Source organism: Canis lupus, chromosome 24 (genome assembly GCF_048164855.1).
Source record: "Canis lupus baileyi chromosome 24, mCanLup2.hap1, whole genome shotgun sequence".
NCBI classification, from domain to species: Eukaryota; Metazoa; Chordata; class Mammalia; order Carnivora; family Canidae; genus Canis; species Canis lupus.
The window spans coordinates 8,035,055-8,062,448 of record NC_132861.1 but is presented as its reverse complement, the minus strand read 5'-3'; the positions used below and the strand labels follow the sequence as shown (position 1 = coordinate 8,062,448).

Sequence of the window (27,394 nt, the reverse complement as noted above, 5' to 3'; positions counted from 1 at the left end):
CCTTCAAGTTCATAGAAGACTCAAGCCTCTGCAGAATCCATGCTGGTGTCATGGATCAGCTGTTTTTAAATAGGATAATTGCATATTTGAGCAAACTATGGGATCAGCACAGTGGATCTTTGTTTCAAAGGCTGAGGTTATAGTTTTATTAGGGCCTGATTGTGTAGGCTTTTAAGATGACTTTGAAGCAATATGCCACCATCCCAGCACATCCTAGAATGAAGCTCTTGGGTGAATAACAAAAGCGACCTCTGGTTTGTTTTGTTTTGTTTTTAATTTCAGTTTACTAATCTATTATTCCAGACTTCAGATATATCCTAATTTCTTATAGAGCCTCTTACTCAAATGCTATTTGGGCAAAGGTTTGGACTAATTATCCAATATTTTATTTCTTATTTTAATTTTTAAAAGATTTTATTTATGTATTCATGAGAGACACACAGAGAGAGAGGCAGAGACATAGACAGAGAGAGAAGCAGGCTCCATGCAGGGAGCCCGATGTGGGACTCGATCCCGGGTCTCCAGGATCACACCCTGGGCTGAAGGCAGTGCTAAACTGCTGAGCCATCCAGGCATCCCTATCCAATATTTTAGATAAGGTATAATGGGGTACCCAGAATTAAGGAAACTGTAAAGCACAGCACAATCATTGGAGTCCAATTAGAGAAATCTGGATTTGTCTCCTGGCTCTTTCTCTTTAGATCTAGGAAATCTCCAGCATGTCTTCCCTTAATCTGTGAAGCAGGGCTGGAAATATCTATCCAGAGGACTTCTGTGAAGTTTTAAGTGAGATGTAAAGAAAAAAAATGGAAGTGAAATGAAGCAAAGAAGTTTCTTTGATTAAATGAGATTCCCTGTTTAACATGATACTTAGTTTCATCAGCAAATGATAATTAGTAATGAAAGTAATTTTTTAAAGCTTCAGCAACATTATTTTTCCCCTGTATTATTATTTTTTAAAAGAGCTTATTGGGATATATTTTACATATCATAACATTCATTTATTTTAAGTGTACAATTCAGTGGATTTTAGTATTTAGCAGAGTCGTATAATCGATACAACAATCAAATTTTAGGACATTTCCATCGCTCTAGAAAGAATGTTTTATGTCTATGAATTCCTAATTGTGTTCAGGAAATGTTCTATTTAAGAATCCATGATAATCATCATATTCACTAAATAACCACAGATTGTCATATTGTGGTACTCTGACAATTATCATTAAAAATGTTAATTCTTCCTGACACCTCCAACAAGAAGTTACAGCTGATTACAAACTATGTGGATAGAGTCTAAACTGAGATCCATCTGCAGTGCCATTGTGTGATTGTTGGATAAGTTAATAGCCAATGCACTGAATCCAGAAAGTGAAGTCTTTTATCCGAAAATGGAGATTATTTCCAATACCTTTGTTGCATATGAGGATGATGGGAAACAAACTGTAGATAATTCCCAAGGAGATTCCCAAAGATATTTGATACTAAACAAGAATGAGAGGCAACTCATACTCTCTCCCTAACTCCCCCAACCCACCTCACCAAAAAATAAAAGGGTTAATTCTTCAAGTATGTTACAATTCGCAATAACTTGTTTGCCTATATACTATTGATATAGTACAAGCTAACCACTGTATTTTACTAAAGTGACTAAATATTTTGTTTTTTTAGTAATCAATCATTCTAAAGACTATACAATCTTTCATAACTTCCTTCCAAATTATTTTCAGATAATGAGGGAGGGCATCACTCACAATATTTGTTGATATTATTCAGAATTACTAAGAGAGTTTTTAAGATCATACAGACAACATTCCATTATGACCCTTCATGGTTATTCAAATAAGCAAGTTTTGGAAAAACTGACAAATATTGTCATGAAACTTCTGTGGAAGAAAAAGAGTTCTTATGTATGCGTTATTATAAAAATATAGTCATTGAAATTATCTTAAATGTGTTACTGGAAAGTCTTTGAAAAAGGGCAGGCACTAGTAGAGAGACAGTATGCTATGGGATTAATATGAAGGCTCTGTGTAGGCAGACTCAGATAATCTCACAGCAGTTATTAGCTGTGAGATGTTAACCAAGTTCCTTAACTGTCTGGTCCACAATCTCCTTATTTGTGTAATAGAGGTGATAACAGGTTTGTGGGGATTAACCTATGATATTAGTTAAACAATTAGTACAATGCCTGGTATCTAGAAGAGTTCAAAAATGGCTGCTGGAATTTTATTGAGTTGTAGACTCCTAGGGAATGGATAAAGGAGTCATTTTATTAAGTTTAAGAACAAAGGAGGTGACTTCCTATTAGAAAATTATAAATGGGGATCCCTGGGTGGTACAGCGGTTTGGTGCCTGCCTTTGGCCCAGGGCGCGATCCTGGAGACCCAGGATCGAATCCCACATCGGGCTCCCGGTGCATGGAGCCTGCTTCTCCCTCTGCCTCTCTCTCTCTCTCTCTCTGTGACTATCATAAATAAATAAAAAACAAACAAACAAACAAAAAAGAAAATTATAAATGTGGGGGAAGAGTTTTTTGGATCTTCAGTAAGGAACCAAAACTCTCCCTCTCTGAGTGGGATATAATAGTCATGAATGACTGAATGACTTTGATTTCACTGAACAAAAATAAATGTTGGTGCACAAACTCTGTGGCATAGAGATTGAGCTATTGCACTGTAATAGGATTTTGCTCTTTAGCTATGGGAAGAGGTGATGAGGGAGGCCGAAGAGAAACAGGTCTTGCTAGAAGGCTCCCAGATAGACATCCTAGGGCCATTCTTTGTGTGTGTGTGTGTGTGTGTGTGTGTGTGTGTGTGTGTGTGTGTGTATTGGTGCAGAGAGGGCATCACCTGCAGAGAGGGTATCACCTACCTGCAACCAAGCCTGGAAAATGCCAGAAGCAGCTATGAGAGGCCTGAGATTGGCAGGTTGGATGTCATCCATGCTCATGGCTCTGTGATGACTGGTGCATAGTTGGGGACAAGGATATTAACATGGAAATCAGTGGATCCAGTACAAGTGAAATGACCTGGCTGCCTGGGATCCTCAGCCACGTGGTCACTTGTAGGACTAAATTAAGAGGTGCTACTTGGTAGGTCTGATGCCTGATGATTGCTGGGGAAGCTGGATATAGGGACTCCAACAATGACTTGGACTAGGAATGAGTAATAAATGGAGAATGATGACCACAGGAGGAAGTGAGGCAGGCTGATGCTGTGAGTAGAGGCCAGGGAGCTCGAGGCTACAGACAACTGGCTGTATCACTCCCAGTTGGTCTTTACAGCTTCTTACACTTTGAGTGTACTTCAATATTCCCTGGCCTCTCTCACTCATAGGAGAGCCTTATAAACCTCAGAAGTCCCAGGCTGCCAAAGAAAGTTTATTTCCATCGTGGCAGTGATAGGCATCTAAGATTCCTCAGTTTTTCCCTGGTCTAGTTACAGCTGGATTTTTCTCTGAAAGTCTGAAGGAACATGATTTCCCAGAGTCCAGAAGCTTCCTCTGTGGGGGCTGGCATCAGGACTCAGAGCTTTCTTAGTTATACTTTTAGCTCAGCCCTGAAAGGGGCTTTGAAACGAAGGTGAAGAGAAGCCCCAGACTACACATAACTTGTGTGAACTCAGAAAGGATTTTGCTTACAGGTCCAAACTCTGAAAGATGCAACTGTATCTTCTAAAAGACAGATGATTGATTTCAAAAGTCAAGAATAGATTTATTAGGCCGTTGTAGGGAACACATTTATTCTTTCTCTCATTTAATTTTCACACAAACATCATTGACTTTCTATGAATGGAAGGCAGTAAATTCTCTGTAGAAGTTTAAGAAGACCTAGACATTGTCTGCATTTTCAAGGCATTTCTGCTCTAGAAAGGGGGTTGGCAAACTGGCAGGCTAAATCCTGCCTGCTCACTGTTTCTGTAAACAAAGTTTTGTTGTTGGACAGCCATGTTCATTTGTTTACCTAGCATCTATGGCTGTTTCTTGCTACAACAAAGTGGAGAACTTGCATAGAGGCAGGTTGACCCTCAAAACCAGAAATATTTACTATCTGGCCCTTCATGTTTTGGAAACCTGGCCTAGAGAAAACCTCCTAGAAAAGTTCCCTTCCCTTCGCTTTACACAGTAGCATGTTGTTTCTTCAGTGGAGTAAAAAAGGAAAATGGTGATGTGGCATTTTAGGCAGAGAGACTATAAGATGAATCCCATCCCACTGTGTGTTTCCTAAAACCCTGAGTGACCTGGGAGCCAAGAGTGTCTGAAATTTGCGGTGACTTTTCAGAGATTCAGAAGGAGCTTAGCATGGGCTGTTGGGCTAGAGAGGCCTTGTGGGTGGACCACATGTGTGGTCCTGAGTGGAACAAGGTCACTGAGCATAAAGGAGGTTGATTTATATCAGCAAGTCCATAGAGGGGCTTTGGATGAGATAGACCAATGTGTTGGTAAAATAGATGCTCCCAGGGACTTTCTTCAGCAGAAAGAACAGTGGCTAAGATTCTTATGGCATTTACCATGTGCCAGATACAGTTAGCATGGTAAATGCTTTAGGCTGTGCTGTGAGATAACATGTTTAACTCATTTAATATTCAAAACAGTCCCGTGAGATAAATAGCTATTCTTGTTTATCAGAAGGTGGACCCAAGGTACAAAGAAGTTCAATACCTTTGCCCAAATGCCCATAGCAGTAAAGTAACAGAGATGGTACCAGACTGCATGCGGGATCAGAATCATGGGCTTATCTAGTATTACAAATTGCTTTTCTAAGGAAAGGATGGAGGGGGTGAGACTGAGTATTTCCCAAGAAAGATTGAACATGGCTCAGTAGCAGATATGGCAACTAGAGGGGCAAGAGAACCTCAAGAATAGGGAGATAAAGTTATGTATTTATACACTAGAATCTATGGCTGTAAAGATAAATATCTGCTATAAATGTTAGTCCTGAATTTTCCATTCAAGTTGTATGGTGTTGACAAGATTACTCATCCCTCATGAACCAATAGTTAGAGGCTCTGGGAGGGTTTACTTGGAGGATAAGGCTGTGCTTTGAACTCAGTATCCATAGGTATAAGTAAGTTGGGCATTTAAGGCGTGTTAAATATGCCCTTGTTAATTTTTTTAAAGATTTTATTTATTTATTCATGACAGACAGAGGGAGAGAGAGACAGAGACACAGGCAGAGGGAGAAGCAAGCTTCATGCAAGGAGTCCGATGTGGGACTCGATCCCAGAACCCGGGGATCATGCCCTGGGCCAAAGGCAGGCCCCAAACTACCGAGCCACCCAGACATCCCTGCTCTTGTTAAATTTAATGTATTTGCTGTGTCTTATCATGTTTATCAGCTCCCCTGTGCCTCATCCCAGCTCTGGCCAGAGGAGGGAATGTGGAGCTCAGCAGCTTCTCTGTTTTGCAGGCCCCATAGACTGATGTAGCAGAGCCCCCCTGGATTACGGAATATCTTTTCCCTGCACTTTTACATCTGTATCCCATCCGTACTGCCCACCAGCCACTTGCCTATGCTTACACCTGTGCAGGATCCGTCAGTGGCTTGCCATCTCATCAAGTAGGCAGCACATGTCTGTTAAAATCAATGTTGCATTTGAATGATGAGATCCCAGTGTCTGGGAGGAAACTGAATACTATCTGAAATGGACTAGTTTCCTCTGAACACAGAGTTGTGGTTCTTTGCAGAAGAACATGCCCACCTTTGGCCCTGAGTTAGAATTACATCTAAAATCATTTTTTCCGGGGGGGAGGAGCAAGATGGCGGAAGAGTAAGGTCTCCAAATCACCTGTCTCCACCAAATTACCTAGAAAACCTTCAAATTATCCTGAAAATCTATCAATTCGGCCTGAGATTTAAAGAGAGACCAGCTGGAATGCAACAGTGAGAAGAGTTCGCGCTTCTATCAGGTAGGAAGACGGAGAAAAAGAAATAAAGGAACAAAGGCCTCCAAGGGGGAGGGGCCCCGCGAGGAGCCGGGCTGAGGCGGGGGCGAGTGTCCCCAGGACAGGAGAGCCCCGTCCCGGAGGAGCAGGAGCTGCACCGACCTTCCCGGGCGGAAAGGGGCTCCAGGGAGGTGGAGCAGGACCCAGGAGGGCGGGGATGCCCTCGGGCTCCCGGGGACACTAACAGACACCTGCGCCCCGGGAGATGCGCCGAGCTCCCTAAGGGCTGCAGCGCGCACGGCGGGACCCGGAGCAGCTTGGAGGGGCTCGGGCGGAGGAAGAGGATCCGCGGAGGGGGCTGCGCGGTTCCAGGAGCAGCTCGGGGGGGCTCGGGCGGCGGCTCCGCGGAGGGGGCTGCGCGGCCCGGGAGCGCGAATCCACCAGCGCAGGCTCCGGAGCACAGGGCGCCGGGACACAGCCCAGGATCCCGCCTCCCCCGGGACAGGCAGAGGCCGGGAGGGCCCAGGACAGCGAGGACGCTCCTGCCCCAGCTGAGCAGATCAGCGGCCCCGCCCCGGAGCCTCCAGGCCCTGCAGACGGAGTTCCTGCCGGAGCTGAATCCAGGTTTCCAGAGCTGCCCCGCCACTGGGGCTGTTCCTCCTGCGGCCTCACGGGGTAAACACCCCCCCGCCCCCCACTGAGCCCTGCACCAGGCAGGGGCACAGCAGCTCCCCCAAGTGCTCACACCTGAGAATCAGCACAGCAGGCCCCTCCCCCAGAACACCAGCTAGACAGACAAGTTCCAGGGGAAGCCAAGGGACTTAAAGTACACAGAATCAGAAGATACTCCCCCGTGGTTCTTTTTTTGTTTTTGTTTTTGTTTTTGTTTTGTTTTGCTTTTTGATTTGTTTCCTTCCCCACCCCCTTTTTTTTCTCCTTTCTTTTTCTTTCTCTTTTTCTTCTTTCTTCTTTCTTTTTTTTTTCGTTTTTTTCCCCCTTTTTTTTTCTATTTCTCTTTTCTTTCCTTCTTTCTCTCCTCTCTTTTTCTCCTTTTCCCAATACAACTTGTTTTTGGCCATTCTGCACTGAGCAAAATGACTAGAAGGAAAACCTCACCTCAAAAGAAAGAATCAAACAGTCCTCTCTCCCACAGAGTTACAAAATCTGGATTACAATTCAATGTCAGAAAGCCAATTCAGAAGCACTATTATACAGCTACTGGTGGCTCTAGAAAAAAGTATAAAGGACTCAAGAGACTTCATGACTGCAGAATTTAGAGCTAATCAGGCAGAAATTAAAAATCAATTGAATGAGATGCAATCCAAACTAAAAGTCCTAACGACGAGGGTTAACGAGGTGGAAGAACGAGTGAGTGACATAGAAGACAAGTTGATAGCAAAGAGGGAAACTGAGGAAAAAAGAGACAAACAATTAAAAGACCATGAAGATAGATTAAGGGAAATAAACGACAGCCTGAGAAAGAAAAACCTACGTTTAATTGGGGTTCCCGAGGGCGCCGAAGGGGACAGAGGGCCAGAATATGTATTTGAACAAATTCTAGCTGAAAACTTTCCTAATCTGGGAAGGGAAACAGGCATTCAGATCCAGGAAATAGAGAGATCCCCCCCTAAAATCAATAAAAACCGTTCAACACCTCGACATTTAATAGTGAAGCTTGCAAATTCCAAAGATAAAGAGAAGATCCTTAAAGCAGCAAGAGACAAGAAATCCCTGACTTTTATGGGGAGGGGTATTAGGGTAACAGCAGACCTCTCCACAGAGACCTGGCAGGCCAGAAAGGGCTGGCAGGATATATTCAGGGTCCTAAATGAGAAGAACATGCAACCAAGAATACTTTATCCAGCAAAGCTCTCATTCAAAATGGAAGGAGAGATAAAGAGCTTCCAAGACAGGCAGGAACTGAAAGAATATGTGACCTCCAAACCACCTCTGCAAGAAATTTTAAGGGGGACTCTTAAAATTCCCCTTTAAGAAGAAGTTCAGTGGAACAGTCCACAAAAACAAGGACTGAATAGATATCATGATGACACTAAACTCATATCTCTCAATAGTAACTCTGAATGTGAACGGGCTTAATGACCCCATCAAAAGGCGCAGGGTTTCAGACTGGATCAAAAAGCAGGACCCATCTATTTGCTGTCTACAGAGACTCATTTTAGACAGAAGGACACCTACAACCTGAAAATAAAAGGTTGGAGAACCATTTACCATTCAGATGGTCCTCAAAAGAAAGCAGGGGTAGCCATCCTTATATCAGATAAACTAAAATTTACCCCGAAGACTGTAGTGAGAGATGAAGAGGGACACTATCTCATACTTAAAGGATCTATCCAACAAGAGGACTTAACAATCCTCAATATATATGCCCCGAATGTGGGAGCTGCCAAATATTTAAACCAATTAATAACCAAAGTGAATAAATACTTAGATAATAATACACTTATACTTGGTGACTTCAACCTAGCTCTTTCTACCCTTGATAGGTCTTCTAAGCACAACATCTCCAAAGAAACGAGAGCTTTAAATGATACACTGGACCAGATGGATTTCACAGATATCTACAGAACTTTACATCCAAACTCAACTGAATACACATTCTTCTCAAGCGCACATGGAACTTTCTCCAGAATAGACCACATATTGGGTCACAAAACGGGTCTGAACCGATACCAAAAGATTGGGATTGTCCCCTGCATATTCTCAGACCATAATGCCTTGAAATTAGAACTAAATCACAACAAGAAGTTTGGAAGGACCTCAAGCACGTGGAGGTTAAGGACCATCCTGCTAAAAGATAAAAGGGTCAACCAGGAAATTAAGGAAGAATTAAAAAGATTCATGGAAACTAATGAGAATGAAGATACAACCATTCAAAATCTTTGGGATGCAGCAAAAGCAGTCCTAAGGGGGAAATACATCGCAATACAAGCATCCATTCAAAAACTGGAGAGAACTCAAATACAAAAGCTAACCTTACACATAAAGGAGCTAGAGAAAAAACAGCAAATAGATCCTACACCCAAGAGAAGAAGGGTGTTAATAAAGATTCGAGCAGAACTCAACGAAATCGAGACCAGAAGAACTGTGGAACAGATCAACAGAACCAGGAGTTGGTTCTTTGAAAGAATTAATAAGATAGATAAACCATTAGCCAGCCTTATTAAAAAGAAGAGAGAGAAGAATCAAATTAATAAAATCATGAATGAGAAAGGAGAGATCACTACCAACACCAAGGAAATACAAACGATTTTAAAAACATATTATGAACAGCTATACGCCAATAAATTAGGCAATCTAGGAGAAATGGATGCATTCCTGGAAAGCCAGAAACTACCAAAACTAGAACAGGAAGAAATAGAAAACCTGAACAGGCCAATAACCAGGGAGGAAATTGAAGCAGTCATCAAAAACCTCCCAAGACACAAGAGTCCAGGGCCAGATGGCTTCCCAGGGGGATTCTATCAAACGTTTAAAGAAGAAACCATACCTATTCTCCTAAAGCTGTTTGGAAAGATAGAAAGAGATGGAGTACTTCCAAATTCGTTCTATGAGGCCAGCATCACCTTAATTCCAAAACCAGACAAAGACCCCACCAAAAAGGAGAATTACAGACCAATATCCCTGATGAACATGGATGCAAAAATTCTCAACAAGATACTGGCCAATAGGATCCAACAGTACATTAAGAAAATTATTCACCATGACCAAGTAGGATTTATCCCTGGGACACAAGGCTGGTTCAACACCCGTAAAACAAGCAATGTGATTCATCATATCAGCAAGAGAAAAACCAAGAACCATATGATCCTCTCATTGGATGCAGAGAAAGCATTTGACAAAATACAGCATCCATTCCTGATCAAAACTCTTCAGAGTGTAGGGATAGAGGGAACATTCCTCAACATCTTAAAAGCCATCTATGAAAAGCCCACAGCAAATATCATTCTCAATGGGGAAGCACTGGGAGCCTTTCCCCTAAGATTAGGAACAAGACAGGGATGTCCACTCTCACCACTGCTGTTCAACATAGTACTGGAAGTCCTAGCCTCAGCAATCAGACAACAAAAAGACATTAAAGGCATTCAAATTGGCAAAGAAGAAGTCAAACTCTCCCTCTTCGCTGATGACATGATACTCTACATAGAAAACCCAAAAGTCTCCACCCCAAGATTGCTAGAACTCATACAGCAATTCGGTAGCGTGGCAGGATACAAAATCAATGCCCAGAAATCAGTGGCATTTCTATACACTAACAATGAGACTGAAGAAAGAGAAATTAAGGAGTCAATCCCATTTACAATTGCACCCAAAAGCATAAGATACCTAGGAATAAACCTAACCAAAGATGTAAAGGATCTATACCCTCAAAACTATAGAACACTTCTGAAAGAAATTGAGGAAGACATAAAGAGATGGAAAAATATTCCATGCTCATGGATTGGCAGAATTAATATTGTGAAAATGTCAATGTTACCCAGGGCAATATACACGTTTAATGCAATCCCTATCAAAATACCATGGACTTTCTTCAGAGATTTAGAACAAATTATTTTAAGATTTGTGTGGAATCAGAAAAGACCCCGAATAGCCAGGGGAATTTTAAAAAAGAAAACCATATCTGGGGGCATCACAATGCCAGATTTCAGGTTGTACTACAAAGCTGTGGTCATCAAGACAGTGTGGTACTGGCACAAAAACAGACACATAGATCAGTGGAACAGAATAGAGAATCCAGAAGTGGACCCTGAACTTTATGGGCAACTAATATTCGATAAAGGAGGAAAGACTATCCATTGGAAGAAAGACAGTCTCTTCAATAAATGGTGCTGGGAAAATTGGACATCCACATGCAGAAGAATGAAACTAGACCACTCTCTTGCACCAGACACAAAGATAAACTCAAAATGGATGAAAGATCTAAATGTGAGACAAGATTCCATCAAAATCCTAGAGAAGAACACAGGCAAAACCCTTTTTGAACTTGGCCATAGTAACTTCTTGCAAGATACATCCACGAAGGCAAAAGAAACAAAAGCAAAAATGAACTATTGGGACTTCATCAAGATAAGAAGCTTTTGCACAGCAAAGGATACAGTCAACAAAACTCAAAGACAACCTACAGAATGGGAGAAGATATTTGCAAATGACATATCAGATAAAGGGCTAGTTTCCAAGATCTATAAAGAACTTATTAAACTCAACACCAAAGAAACAAACAATCCAATCATGAAATGGGCAAAAGACATGAACAGAAATCTCACAGAGGAAGACATACACATGGCCAACATGCATATGAGAAAATGCTCTGCATCACTTGCCATCAGGGAAATACAAATCAAAACCACAATGAGATACCACCTCACACCAGTGAGAATGGGGAAAATTAACAAGGCAGGAAACCACAAATGTTGGAGAGGATGCGGAGAAAAGGGAACCCTCTTACACTGTTGGTGGGAATGTGAACTGGTGCAGCCACTCTGGAAAACTGTGTGGAGGTTCCTCAAACAGTTAAAAATATACCTGCCCTACGACCCAGCAATTGCACTGTTGGGGATTTACCCCAAAGATTCAGATGCAATGAAACGCCGGGACACCTGCACCCCGATGTTTATAGCAGCAATGGCCACGATAGCCAAACTGTGGAAGGAGCCTCGGTGTCCAACGAAACATGAATGGATAAAGAGGATGTGGTTTATGTATACAATGGAATATTACTCAGCTATTAGAAATGACAAATACCCACCATTTGCTTCAACGTGGATGGAACTGGAGGGTATTATGCTGAGTGAAGTAAGTCAGTCGGAGAAGGACAAACATTGTATGTTCTCATTCATTTGGGGAATATAAATAATAGTGAAAGGGAATATAAGGGAAGGGAGAAGAAATGTGTGGGAAATATCAGAAAGGGAGACAGAACGTAAAGACTGCTAACTCTGGGAAACGAACTAGGGGTGGTAGAAGGGGAGGAGGGCGGGGGGTGGGAGTGAATGGGTGACAGGCATTGGGGGTTATTCTGTATGTTAGTAAATTGAACACCAATAAAAAAATAAAATAAAATAAAATAAAATCATTTTTTCCCAGAGTAATTTGAAGAAAAGTTTTCAAAATCCATTTTAGCACTCCTAGTCTGAAATAGATGAATAGAATTTATAGTTTTTTTCAGACTCTGAAATCTTAACCTAAAAGGATATAAAGGAAGGCTACCTAATTGTTAATAAAATATAGTATTTCATTTATTCTTTTTACTATTCTAAATAGCAAAGGAAGAGAGAAGTCTGAGAAACATTGCTAGTCATAAATTATCCTGGAAGGTTGGTGAGATGATGAGAGAGAAGGGTGCTACGATGGATAGCAAAGTCTTGTAGGAGTGCTTGACATAGCCTTCTCTTCTAAACACAGCCAGAACGTTTTAATTATATATAATGGAAAAATATTGCCAAATAAACATCTCTCTGATTTCATACTGCAAAACAGTGGAGAAAATGGCTCTATTTTGTAAAGATTTAATTAACACTAAACGGAATAATTATGTTATTAAAACACATTAAAAGCTATTGCCATTGGTGATTTTTTTAGGAAGATCACAAGCCCCAAATATTTTCCCCAAAATATTCCAAATGCAATTTTCATGTAGTATCCTTAAAAAAAATTTCTGGTAAATGTTATTCTTTATAGAAATTTTGGAAAATGTGGCAAAGAAAAGGACAAAAATAATATTCATCATCTCCAACCATACTGGATACTCCAAACATATCATCCAACAATAAATACTGTTAACATATAGCATGTGTATATGCTTCTTATATTTCATATATTTGGACTCAAGGATATATGTTTGATATAGTCAAATATACATATATTTGCATATTTGAATTCATACTACATATTTAATTCTGTATCCCACTTTTTCACAAGGAAATTTCTGAACATTTTCTTATGCTGTTATAATTTGACAATTTGATTATGTCCAATTTGTGTGCAATAAATAACATCAAGATAAACATTATTGATATAAATATTTGTCCATATTCCTGTTTATTTCTTTAGAATGGTGGGCTAGAAGGTTCTGAGTCAGAAAGATTTAGCATTTTAAGGTTCTTAATGTAGCTTGCCAAATTGCCTTTTTAAGTCTTTGTGATGTTTTAATACTTCTGTCATCACTGAGAGTTTTCTGCTAATATTTGAACAATTTAATAAATAACTGAATTGTATAGCTTTATTTTTCTGTCTATCATTACTATAAAGGCTTACTACTTTCACGTTCATAAATTAGCTCTTTTAATTTTCTCTGCTGTGACATGTCAGTTTATGATATTTAGACACTTTCCTCTTGAAGATTTGGGGATTTTCTTACTAATCATGTGCACTTTCATGAGGCATTAGCATAGATAAATGAGCATCTTTAGGACAGAGTATACACATGGAGATCTCAAACCTGTCTTCCCAGCATGATCTCTGCCTCTCTCCCTCCTTTCATTCTTCTGGAAAATAGTGTCATTTGGCATCACCTGTCATTTCTTTATGGATTTCTGATGCTATCAAGTAATATATTGTATTCTCTCTTTTTCTTATAAGGTTTTTTTTGTGTGTGTGCTCATTTACACGTGGTACAAATTTAGATTTTGACTGCTTCAGCCTATCCTTGCTTGCTATATAAGACTTTAGGTGTTGTTAATGTTCTCTTCACCTTTGATTTATGAATCCTAGATCTTGCCCATATTGGACTGTGAAAATTTTCCCAGGAACCAACATGGTGGGAATATGCTAATAAACAATGATTTTCTAAGAGCTGGTTGGCTGGTGGGCCTGGGACAGGACAACATGACCACTAGGTGTGAAATGATATCTGCTGCTCAGTGGTAAGGAAAGTGGAGCTGAACTGAGAAGAGGTTGTGGATTCAGTTGTAATGTGGATAGTGGTTACTTTCATCTGAGCCAGTGGTGCTCAGACTTAAGGTCATCTCAGCATCCCTAGTACAGGCGCTGGGCTCCACTCCAGTATTTCTGGTTCAGTAGGTCTGGTGAGGGTCAGGGGATACTGATGCTGGTGGCTGGGAACCACACTCTGAGAACCACTGTTCTAAGCTATCTGAGAGCTGAACATAGGCTTTCTATGATGCTGATCCATAAATGAAAACTAAAAACTCTCTTAAGATATTGCCAGTTAAACTGGTATTCCCCAGGGGGCCAAAATGACTGGGAGAGTGTAGCGGTCCTGCAGAGACACCCTTCCCATGTGAATGACTGCTCCTAAAGTTGTGATGCGCGTATGCATGTCGCCATACACCGAGATTCTGAATGCGGATAGCGGAAATATCTTTTCTTTATGACATCTGGTATATATTTTTTAAAACATTGAAGGTTCCTTTCCCTACCTCTAAAGCTTCCAATCCCCAATCCAAAGATAAAATTTGTAATCATTTGTTTTCTTCTAGGTTTTTATGAATTCTTTTTTACACTTTAATTATAGATCAAGTCAAGTTCTATTCATGCATTCTGTGAGGTGATGATTAAAACAGTATATTGTTTCCTTAAAAGGCGATTTTCTCAACACTTTTTGAATAAAACATTTGTTTTTCACTGATTTAAGATAATCAGAACGTATGTATATGTGTATTTATGTTCCAATGCTATGTATATTGCCTTTCCCATGCTAGCTCGTTTATTCTACAAATGTTTACTATGTTCCAAGCACTGTGAAGATATCAGAATGAATAAAATCGTCAGAACAGGACACACACAAGCTCTGCCTGCATAGAATTTAGCGTCCCAATAATCTGTCCCGTTGTTTCTCTATTGTTGCATAGGTACCACACTGATTTTAATTGTTGTAGCTACAAAACACATTTTAATTTGTGGTACAGAAAGTTCCTCCTCATTACGATGGTAACATCATTAAAGAAATCTTAGTGATCCTTGCCTATTTATTTTTCTAAATATTATTTTGTAAAGTTTCAAAAAGGTGAAGAAAGCCATAAAAGCCATTTATTCTATCATTTGTGACTTTGATTGGAATTGTCTTACAGTATATATTTATTTGGAAAGAACAGATATCTTTTATAATAATCTTTCCCTCAAAAAACATTGTTTTCTCCCCCATTTATTAGGGTATTCTTTCATATTTCCTGTGTTTCAAGAAAAAATGCAGGTACTAAAATGTGTTAGTGAGGCTTATATTATAAAATATATTTTATTAGTGACACAAAAGATTCCAAGAAGCTTCAAAACTGGGCGCCCTGGAAGGAATGAAGATAGAAGTTGTCAAATGGAGAAGAAAAAGTATAGGGAAAGCTCTAGAGCAAGGAGAGCCAGCAAATTCTTATATTACCAAGGTAATCATGTAGAAATAATGTATGGTCCACCATGTCTATACAAATTTTTGTTTATTTCTCCTGCAAAGCACATTGCTATGTAAGTTTTAAACAGTGGGGACACCAGTCCCTAAGCAGTATTCCAGGGATCATGACAACAACGACTGGCTTTTGCTATGCAGATTTGCAAACATTGGTTGAGACTTGTATACTGACAACTTAAATGGACAATATGTCCACAATCTGTGTGCCAACTGGCACATGCTGATAACGTCTGACAGGCCTCTCTTGTCAAAGCTTTTGAACACCTAATAAATACAATTGTACTCCCTTTACCCTTTGAAAAATCAGAGATACTCGTTTTCCCTTTGAGTTACAGATGGTGATATTATAAGAGCTTTGAGCCAGCTGCTCAGCCTCATTGATGCAAGCGCTTATGGCAGACAATAAATTCTTCTAAGCTGTGGTTGTTTTTCTTTTTCCTTTTCTAGCTTGCTAATGCCAAGCTGATAATAGGAAATATAAGCCTCAGTGGCAGTTTCAGTATCAGAGGTCAGAAAACACATGGAGATCTGAGTGAACAAATAAAGTGTGCAATAATTACATTTTACCTGTCCTACATCTTTTGGGAATGAGGTCTTATTGTGTTAAAATAAACTGCTGGTCAGTGCGGGGGGAACAATGTACCCTGAGAACTTATTATTGGTTTAGAGATCATCTTTTATTACCACGGCTTGTATGGCCACTGCTATTATTGGGCTGGATGCTCCTTTGTGATGTTCAAAGAGACCTAGCCATGATGAATATAATTGTTACCATTTATAAGAGTGAGTCAGATTCTCATCTTCTTTATCTCTGGTATAACAAAGAGATGGTAAATCAATGAGATGATAGAATTTAATAATGTACAAAGAATCTCATTGTTGGTGAGACTTTTTCAAATGATGACTTAGGAAATTTGAAAACAAGGGTGAGGGGAGAAACTTTTTTGTTTCTTATTAAGAATCACTGATTCTTTTTCCCCTTCTTAGGGGAAAAAAGTCTCCCATATCAGATGCATTAGAAGGAAAATAATTTGCTTTTGTCTTTTCATGAGAAAGAAATATTAAAAACATCCTAAAGATCTTCTCTAAATTTGGTATTTTAAAGTTTCATTGAATAGCTACATGAAATTAAGAAAAATATGTCATTTTAATATGATGGGTAGAAGGAGACTCCAGGATTGGAGAAGGAAGGAATAGTAAGAGAGGTAGGTGGGTGAAAAGACTGTCGAATGGTGTGGGGATGCTAAGATAGGCGGTCAGATGACAGAGAGGAGAGGAGAGGGAGAAAGGAGGGCATAAGAGGAATGAAAGGAAGACAAACAGGCCAGAGAAATCAAATATTTACAAACAGAGCCTAGAGACAAAGGCAAGAAGAGTAAGAAAGTGATTGAGAGGGAGAACGGGAGAGGGAGGCAGGAAGAGGGAGAAGGAAGCAGTGAGAGATGAAGAGGCAGAATGAAGACTCCTCCCTGAGTTCCGAGATGACCATGTGTTTTGGCTTAGGTCCCTCTATTGTTTTTTGGACATTAGAATCAATAATCACCAAATTCTTCCGATAGCCCAGCCTCTGAGGCACCCCTCTTTCTATAGCTCGATCTCCTGCTGCTTATTCCTGACAGCTTGTTTTTATGATCCATTCTGACCCTGATTAGACTCAGCAGTAGGCATCCTTGCCTTTAGCCCACCTTTGCCTTTTTGTGTTCCATTTTTTGTAAGCCGCTCTCTTGTCATTTGTCTCCTATGCCATGGCATCTATCCTTGGTTATCCTCTAGCACTATTTTTTTTTTTTTCTCTACAAGTGAAGTGTTGCCTTTCTCCAAAAGTACCTTTTCTGGGACCTGGAGTCCTTCCTTGCAACCCAAGTCCCAAACTCTCACGTCATGAAGCACTTGCCAGCCTGCATGGCTGGATCCCACCCTTCCTGATGACCTGCCCATGTGGCAGTGTGCCCTGCCAAAACTCTCCTCCCAGACTGCCTCTACATTTGGTATCTTTTGGCTACCTTTCTTGGTTTGAGGGTCTTCTTTCAGTTACCAGAGGACTTGATCATGTCAATCTTCCCTCTGAAGTGTCATAATTTTTTTTTTTCTGCTTTGAGATGTCTTCATCTTTTTTCCCCCCAAATGTCAAGTGGAGAGCATGTTTTAAGTAAACAACTGCATGGGATTCTGGATATAATGATTGTGACAACAAATTTTAGAAATGTAATTGTAGGGCAGCCCGGGTGGCTCAGCAGTTTAGTGCCACCTTTGGCTCAGGATGTGATCCTGGAGACCCGGGATCAAGTCCCACGTCAGGCTCCCTGCATGGAGCCTGCTTCTCCCTCTGCCTCTCTCTGTGTGTCTCTCATGAATAAATAAATAAAAATTAAAAAAAAGAAATGTAATTGTAAAATTTAAAGGTGTCATGAAACTTGCTAGTTATGAGCAGGAAGTCTCTGACATTCAAATGATACCAAAATGCATTACCTTTTTTCTTTGGGAAATTAGGACTCTTTTATTCCATAATGCATAGAAGTTTTACTTGGGATTAATATTACATGCGACTTACTAGAATTCGATGGAGTTAAGTGACTGGTGACCTGAAATTGTTCTAATTCCAGCTTGTAAGTGCAATAAATTGGAGGGCACAATTAAATTTCCTTCCCAATTACAAATAATTTTTTTCTTTCATACTTCAATACATTGCCTTTTAATGTTTTAATAATAACTATTGATTGTAGCATTTTTCCTTTGATCTTAACTTATGAGGTGGTAGTGGGAAGAGAGGATTTAGAATTCCACTGTCATTCATGTTTACACAAAAAGGATGTAGCTTAATGCACTATCCAATTTCTTGAAACTCTTGTACCTTACTCATCCTGTCACTCTTAAGCATGTTCTGATTCATTTTGTAGGAAGAGAACAGAGTCAGCATTACTTGTCTGTTAGGGAAAACAAAACAAAAAGAAAAAATGTCTTAAAAATACTGGACAAGGGGCATCTGGGTGGCTCAGTCAGTTAGACTCCTGATTTTGGCTCAGGTTATGATCTCAGTCAGGATTTTGAAATTGAGCCCAAGTGTGGGGCTCTGTGCTGAGCATGGAACCTGCCTAAGACTCTCTTTCTCCCCCCTTTTTCTCACTCTCTCAAAAAGATAAAATAACAAAATAATAAAATAAAATAAAATAAAATAAAATAAAATAAAATAAAATACTGGGTAAAACTTGAAATCCATTGCCTGTGTCTACACAGTTATACCAGAATGTGCTAGCAGGTAAAGATATGTTGGAGCTGAAGCACACTTTCATAACATGAATGACATAAGCATGAATGGCATGAGCAGCTCCACCCAGATGATACACTGAGGGACATGAATAGCACCTGGGCCACAGAACTGGCCTCATCTTTCTTGTATGTGGAGTTCTGGTGTAAGGGGTGTTTTGTGCCCATGTGTGCATGTGGGCATAGGTGGGTTGGCGTAATAATGTGAGAAGGGAGAGGCATGCAGGGCAAGGAAGTCAGAAAGCTTTATGCACATTGTCCCAAAGGCATAGAAAGCTCAAGTGGTCATTGAAACAGCATCGGGGAGATGCAATCAAAGAGATAAACATGGTAACAAGTAACACAGATGGCAGGTGAAAGTCCATGAACACCTAGAATTTACTTAGGGACTGAGAAGATACTAGGAGTGGATTGCATTATGGGGTAATTTTCCTGGCCTAAAGTACTATTCATCTAAAAGAATAGGTGCTGTATGGGTTGAATTGTGTCCCTAAAAAGGATTTTGAAGTCTCAACCCCTAGTAGCTGTTCATGTGACCTTCTTCGGAAATAAGATCTGTTATGAATCAGACTATTTCACCCCACCCCTCCAATTCATGTGTTGAAGCCCTAATCCCTGGTACATCAGAATGTAATCATATTTGGAAATAAGGCCATTGCAGGTATAATTAGTTAGGATGAGGTTATTAGGGTAGAACCTAATCCAGCATGACTTGTGTCCTTATGAGAAGGGGAAATTTGAATACAAAAACAAATAGGCACACAGAGAAAATGCCATGTGAAGATGAAGGTTGATAGTGGGGTGATGTAAGAACATGGATTTGGAATACATATGAGAGGATAATCAGATAACTTGGAAAATGAGTTGTGATCATGTTTAGCCCTACGTGTTATCTACAATTAATCTTAACTGAAATTATATTTTAGATTAACTTTGCCACTTCAAAAATTCTAAGTGGCTACCTGAGAGCAGTAAGATATGTTCCTCTAATGTGTTCCTGAGGGTGGTGTCTCTTTTCGTTATTTCTCAAGCCACTAGCCTGTTAGTATTTATGAGGATGACTGTGGGGTACCTGGCCCTCCTTGTAAGTCTCTGCTCCCTGCATAGTAGAGCCAGCCCCAGGAGAAAGTGACTACTTTTCTCTATTCTTGGTTATAGGACAATGCCCACTGTACATATTCATCCAGAAGATCATTAAGGAAGAGAAACAACCTGTGGGCTTCACCAAGGTTTCTATTATCTGACCTAGTTTAAAGTTATTTCTCCTTTCCTCCCATCCCTTCCCCACACAGTCTAAGGATGTTTGCAAATTCCATAAAGGAGTACATTAGTAGTTAGGATCTCACATTTTCAAAGCCATAGCTCAAGATAAAGCCTAGCCACACACACACACACAAAAAAGGTTCGTATTTTATATTATGCCCCCCCAACAAGAGTTCCAAACTGAAATGCCTTCAGGGCCATGAAGGTAATTTAGAAAAATAAAGTAATTGGAAGTTTGTATGTTAAATATGTTGGCATATTCTTCACTTCCTTGGGGAAATATGTTCCATTCCATTTTTAAAATCATATTTTATTTTTAAACTCTTTATTGAAGCCCAGCTTACATTCAGAAAAACTGTAAGTTTCAACTTCATGAATTTTCGCAAAGTAAAAGCACCCATGAAACAAGCATGAGGTAGAGAAGCAGAACATCACTAGCACGCTATAGAGGCTCCCCTGGGGATTCCTTGTGGTCATTACCTTTCCCAGAGGTAACCGTTGTACTGACTTTCAGCATGTAGATCAATTTGTTGTTCCTGTTTTTTGCGTCTTATACAAGTAGAATCATGCAGTGTATAGTATTTCGTTACCTTGTCTTCTCAACATTATGATAAATATTTGTGATTTCTTCATTCTCATCACTGAACAGTATGCCGTTGTGTGAATATACTACAATTTACTTAACTCTTTTAAATAGGGATTTGGGTACTTTTCAGTTGTTGCTATGACAAAAAGTGCTGCTCTGGCCCCCAATACCTTGTAGAGAACATATCTCTTCCATTTGGCCCTTCCTGAGTTGTATCCTTTATAATAAGGATGAATAAAGTAAACCTAAGTACACTATTTTTCTAAATTCTGTGAGCTATTCTAGTAAATTATTGAAACTGACAAGGGGATCCTAGGAACACCTGATTTATAGCTAGTCAGAAGTGTGGATGGCACTGGATTTGTGACTGGTGTCTGAGTGGGGGCAGTTTTGTGAGACTGAGTCCTTAACCTGTGGTGTCTGTACTAACTCTGGGTAGAGAATGTCAGAATTGAAATGAATTGTTGGGTACCCACTCGGTATCTGGAGAATCAGAGAATTGGTTGGGATGTCAGAGAAAACACCCAGAGCATAAAATTATGATTTTCTCTTGTCCTTTAAATATTTGTCAAATCTGAGATTATATCATCTTTGTGTATTTCTGATTTTGACAGTTTATGTTCTTTTCATTTTTTTTCCCCTAATCCATCTTCCTGGAGGTTTATTCATTTTACTAATGTTTAAAAAGGGGCGCCTGAGTGGCTTACTTGGTTAAGTGGCCAACTTTTGATTTTGACTCAGGTCATGATCTCAGAGTCAGGGGATGGAGCTTTGCAGCAGCTACACAGTCAGTGTGGAGTCTGCTTGAGATTCTTTTCCTCTTCTTCTGCCTCTCCCCCCTGTTTGTGCATGTGCATAGTCATTCCCTCTCTCAATACATATATAAATAAAAATCTTTAAAAAAAAACCCTTTGGTTGTGTTGATTTTCTTTATTGAAGAAAATATTTTTTTTATTTTTATTTATTTTATTGTTGTGTTTTATTTTATTAATTTCTGTTTCAAATTTATTGTTTTCTTCCTACTTAATATTTTTTTAGGAAGGGAAATAATTTGTTGAGTTTTTGTTTAAATTCATAAGTTAGATACGCAGATTTGATATGTGCAGTATTTTACATATGAGTTAGATACTTGCATTTGATATGTGCAGTATTTTACATATGAGAAATATGCCAAATGTATTCACCATTTTGTTCTCATAACCATCATTTTACTATATCATCTTCTTTATGAGTAAAAAAATATTTTTATTTTAATTTCAATTACCTTGTCTGTTATACCTTCTTCTGTTATTTAATACTTACAATTGACCTACTGCAGTCAAACAAAAAATATTACTTTTATCAATTGTCTGATTATGCTGGAAACTTAGAATACTTTAAGTCCATTTATTCTCATTCTGCCTTTCCCCCAAACTGTTATCATCTATTTTAGTGTATTTTAAACTATGCAGCAGATTATTATTATTGTTTTGTATAGTCACGCTCCATTTATATTTGTCCACATATTTGTCACTTATACCACCTTGTATTCCTTCTTGCATTTTGTTCAAGACTGTTTTCCATTTGCCCAAGGAATTTCCTTTAGTAATTATTTTAGGAAAGTCAATTGGTGATAAATTTCCTTAGTTTTTGTTTGGCTAAAACATCTCAAATTTACTTTCATTTCTGAAAGATATTTTAATGGACTATATAATTCTAGTTTGGCACTATAAAGATATCCTTTTATTGTCTTCTGGCTCCCGCCTTCTCTGTTAAAAGATCAGCCCAGGCTTACTATTTCTCCTGTGAAGATAATGTGCTGGTTTTCTTTAGCTATCTTTAGGATTTTTCTGTCTTTGGTGTTTAGCAGTTTTACTATAGTGTGCCTAAGTGTGAATTTATTTATTTTTTCAAAATATTGATGTTTAAAGCACTTCTTGATTATGTAAGTTGATGTCCTTCATCCGTTTTGAATATTCTAGGTCATATCGTTTCAATATTACTTCTGCCACATTCTCTGTTATCATTTTAGGACACTGATTGTATGTATCACAGAACTTATTAAAATCTATATATTTCTTATATTGTTTTCTAATTTTTCCATATTTTTTCATGCTTTCATCTGCATATTTTCTATCTTTCTGTTCAGTAAAATCATCTTTTCACTGGGCCCAATCTATTGATGAACTTATCTACTGAATTATTAATTTTAGTTATTGTATATTAAATTATAGAATTTCTATTTGATTTTTAAAATATATTCTACTTTTCTTCTAAAAATCTCTTATCATCTTTTTTTGACATTTAACCACTGCTATTTTAAAGTCTGTATCTGCTAACTCTAATGTCTGGATCACCCCTCAGTCTATTTCTATATTCTATTTTCTTTTTGTCTTGACAATGTTTCTTGGTATATGTGGTAATTTTTAATTGAATGCTAGACATCATGTATGATTATAATAATATCTTTGCGAGGAAATTAATTTTAGATTATTTTAAGTAGTGAAAGTAGGGGCAGGCCAGCTTAATCCAGTCAGGATAGAACACATTCCTGGACTGCAGTATTTTAAAGACCTTAACTATTTGCAGTCTATTCTAGGGTTACCCTTCAGGGGTTGCATCTGAGAGCCAGGCTACTCACTGGGACTTCATCTCCTTGATGAGCCCTGAAATTCAATTTTTGTCTCTCTAACAAAATGAAATTGAGGATTGCTCTTCCTAGTTTCTCAGTCCTTTAGCTGACATTTTGTTCTGATCTCTTATCTTCTAGTCTTGCTCTGCTCATGAATCAGCAAATACTTCAAAGGGAAAAGAAGAACACATTTTTGGTTTTACTGTTATGCCTTTCTCTCCTTTCTGGAATTTTTGATGCTCAAGTTCTGGCTTCTTGGTCTCATGCTTTCAACTGGACTTTTAAAATGTTATGTATAGTCTTTTTAGTTATACTTGGGAGGTATGTGCTGAAATCTAGTATTTGCATGGCCAGAAATTATATTCTAAAGTCTTTTTATATGATGTTAGCCACATTGATAGTATCTACTGGCATTTTATGCTTTTCTGCCTTCAACTTGTTTGCTGATATAATTTATATGTGATGTAGCAGATTTATTTCATATGTGGTACTGTATATGAAACTTACCTCATAATATATTTAAAATCATTAGTAGATATTATTATGTGGATTTCCATAAACTTTTGTTGTTCCACAATTATTCACTATTAAGAATATATCTTATCTAGTACATCTTTCCTTAAGATGATCACAAAACCTATATTCCTCTGTTTATTTTTGAAAGAATCTAGAAAGTACTATAAACCAAGATATATTCAAAACCTGTACATTTATATAAATGTTTAGTGACAAACTTCTCTCAACTTGTAATTAATCAACTTGTAATCAGCTTAATACATGTTTCTTTAGAAAATTTGCTTTCCTCTAATAATATTTTCTGGTAAGATATGCATTTTGGTTTGATATGATATAATTTTCTGGATATTATTTGGACCATTCTTACTCTTTTAAGAAGAATTACTACCTCTTCCGTGGTGTCTTTTAAATTTTTAATATTTGGGGGGAAACATCCAATGAAGCATCTAAACATTTTTCATTATATTTAATGGAATTTTGTCATGTATTAGGTTCAAAAATTTAAGTTTCTTTTACCTTCAACATGTTACAAATATTTCATTTAAGTTTTGGATCTTGCTAATAGTAATTCTTCATATAATAATCAGCTATTTTAATATATATCATGCACTTAGGGAGAGTTTCAACATTAATGACAATGAGCATGAATCCATATTTCAAATAATCTTGGTAATTATTTCAACCTTTTGCTGATTTATTGTGATGTCTGAGTAGATTTATAATTTTATACAATAATGAATTTATAAATAATACAGGAGCAGAATTTAGAATTTAGTAAAAAATTAGGGACAGAATTTAGAAGCACTTCTTTTTTTCAGGGTACATTCTATTGATTCAAGGACTCTGCCTTCACCACTTCACAGGTGGATTAAAATTTAAAATTTTTTCTTCACATGAGCTGTATACTTGTAGTCAGTTGGTACAGTGACCAGATTGAAGTGGAGTGAAAATTGTTCCAAATTCTGTGGAGAAAATGTTGGGAAATCTGGTGACCACCTCTAGCAGTTGACCTGTTCCAATGATATGAAACCTTGATTACTAAAGTATATAAAGGCAGAGCTCTTTCTGTACTTCTCACCCTTGCTTTGATGACTGGAATGAGCCATATAAAACATGCTTGGAGCTTATTACGTAACAGTCATTAGAGGATTTCATGATTTTGATTGCCAACTTCAATATTGTGGTGGTGTCTGTGATTTTAGCAAAGAAAAAATATTATGCAAACTATTTGTGTTTATTTTATTTGTGTTTAAAATTGACATTTTAAAGTTTAAGTTTTCAGTTTTTCATTTATGGACAAGCATAAGCACTGCCTCAAATTTTGCAGGTTTCTCAAGTATATTTAACTGGACTCTCTAAAATGGATACTGGTGATGGAGTTGTTATATGAATTATCAAGCTTATCTGATAATAGGTGCCATTACAAAATTTTAATTACAAGCTTTTATAGTATGAATTATTTTTAGTCTTATTTTACAAATGAGGAAATTGAAGCCTATATTGCTGCATAACAAATTATTATACACTTACTGGCTTAAAACATCATCTACATTTAATAACTCATATTTACAGGAGTCTGAGCATGGCTTAGCTGGGTCATAGTCTCAAGATCTCACAAGGCTGTAATCAAGGCATTGGCTGGATCTGAAGTCCTGTCCAAAGCTCAGGCATCCTCTTCCATGTTCACCTGTTTGTTGTAGAATTAGTTTTCTTACAGCTGTACAACTCATAGTGTCTTGCTTCTTCTTTGAGGCTTGCAGGAGGTTGTCTTGATTAACTTAAAGTCAAATGATTAGAAAACTTTGATTACATCTGCAACATTTCTTGACTGTTGCCACATCCTACTGATTAGAAGCAAATCCATGGGTTCTGTTGGTTCGTAGCAAGCATTCAAAGGGAGGAGATTATACAAGAGTATGACTTACTGGTGATCACTCTAGAGTGTACCTTCTACAAAACCTAAAGAAAGGGAGGGGGCAGGGTGGAGAAGGGGAGTGGAGCCGGGAGCTGGCGGAGCTGCGCGGGAGCGCTCGCTGGCTCGCAGCTGCCACCACTACCACGGCTCCCCGCCTGGTGGATGGGGGTGTCCCCGCCTGGTGGATGGGGGTGTCCCGCTGAGCCACGCAACCCGCCTCCCTCCACCAGGACCCGCACAGGTAAACGAATCCTGAAAGTGGCAGTTGTCCCATTGCTGTGCAATAATGGAGGGCCCACTGCTTCGAGTCCGTGGAGGACCTCGTGAATGAATTTGAGGAGAAGCTCAATGTCTGCTTTCGGAACTACAATGCCAAGACGGAGACCCTAGCTCCCGTGAAGAACCAGTTCCAGATCCAAGAGGAGGAGGAGACCCTGCAGGATGAGGAGGCTTGGGATGCTCTGACAGACAATTACATCCCTTCACTCTCAGAAGGCCGGAGGGACCCAAACATGGAGGCTCTGAATGGCAACAGCTCTGACACTGAGATCCACGAGAAAGAAGAGGAAGAGCTGGATGAGAAGAGTGAACGTGATTCTGGCATCAATGAGGAGCCTCTACTCACAGCAGATCAGGTGATTGAGGAGACTGAAGAAATGATGCAGAACTCCCCAGACCCTGAGGAAGAAGAGGAGGTTCTGGAAGAGGAGGAGAAGGGAGAAACCTCCTCCCAGGCAGCCTCGGTCCTCCTGCAGGAGATGCGGGTCTTGACCCAGACCTTCAACAACGACTGGTCCTACAAAGGCCTGAGGCACATGTCGGGGTCGGAGCTGACCGAGCTGCTGGACCAGGTGGAGGGCGCCACCCCGGCTTCTCGGAGGAGCTGGTGCAGCTGGAGTTTGAGGAGGAAGAGAACTCCTTCATCACGGTGCTCACTGAGGTTCAGAAGAAGCAGAAGGAGCCCCGAGAACTGACGAAGAAGGGGCGGAGGGAGAGGTCTGAGCCTGCAGAGCAGCCGGATAGGGAAGGGAAGCCAGAGGCCCCTCAAGCGCTCCGGCTGGAAGCATCTCCAACGGCCTGCAGGTCTGCAGAGCGGCGTCCTCCAGACCTTCGGCTCCTCGGGAACCGACATACAGTATCTGAACACGCTCAGCCCTGACGAGAAGAAAGCCTTGCCCCGGCGGGGGAAGATCTCCAGATGCTGGCAAACGTTCTCTTTGCCATGAAGGAGGATGCTGAGAAGGTGCCCACTTTGCAACCGGACTACACTTTAAAAGTTTCTGTCCACCCCACCCTGCCCTCGGGGGCAGCCTTGCTGCGGAGGTCACGGAGCAAGAGTCATCCTATCTCAGGGACTGCATGACACCACGTACCCCCCGACGTGTGTTTCAACGTGTACCTTAACCTGGATTAAGCATGAGCAAGCGCGCGGGCTCCTTAGCTGTTGGCTTCTAGTCCTAGGGATCCTCGGAGGCGGGACGGAGGGCGGGGCCGGTGGCGGCCTCTCCGCGGTGGGAGGGAGGCGGGCGCGCTCACCGCGCCTTACGTAGTCTGGCTCCAGCCCTTGGACACCCTAAGACTAATTTTGAAATAAACCGTCATTTAATTAACTTAAAAAAAAAAAAAACTAAAGAAAGTTAATTAACCTGTGCATATCTAGTCAGTGATGGGGGAAGAATTTAATCCAAGATATTTGCTTCTAGACCCCACTCTGATGGCTCCCTTTTCTGAGATCTGTCATGTTATTACCAGTAGAGTATTTTTTAGTAATTACTCTCTGATTCTTTTATGTGTTTTGATCTTGTCATTCCAACTATAATGTCTGTTTCCCGATGACATAGATCATGTTTTAAACTCCGTTTAAGTGCTCTGTATACATCACTGGCTATACTAAAAGTAGTATTTTTCTTAATCTGGGAAATTTTAGTTTTTTACATTTCTTAGAAAAATGCCATTCTTAGTCAATTAAATAGAACTACC

The 27,394-nt window shown here is 39.5% G+C and overlaps 1 pseudogene; it reads left to right on the top strand.

Annotated features, from left to right (window-relative positions):
- Positions 1–1,388: 1,388 nt before the first annotated feature.
- On the top strand, positions 1,389–26,777 carry LOC140616546 (fasciculation and elongation protein zeta-1 pseudogene; annotated as a pseudogene).
- Positions 26,778–27,394: the final 617 nt, after the last annotated feature.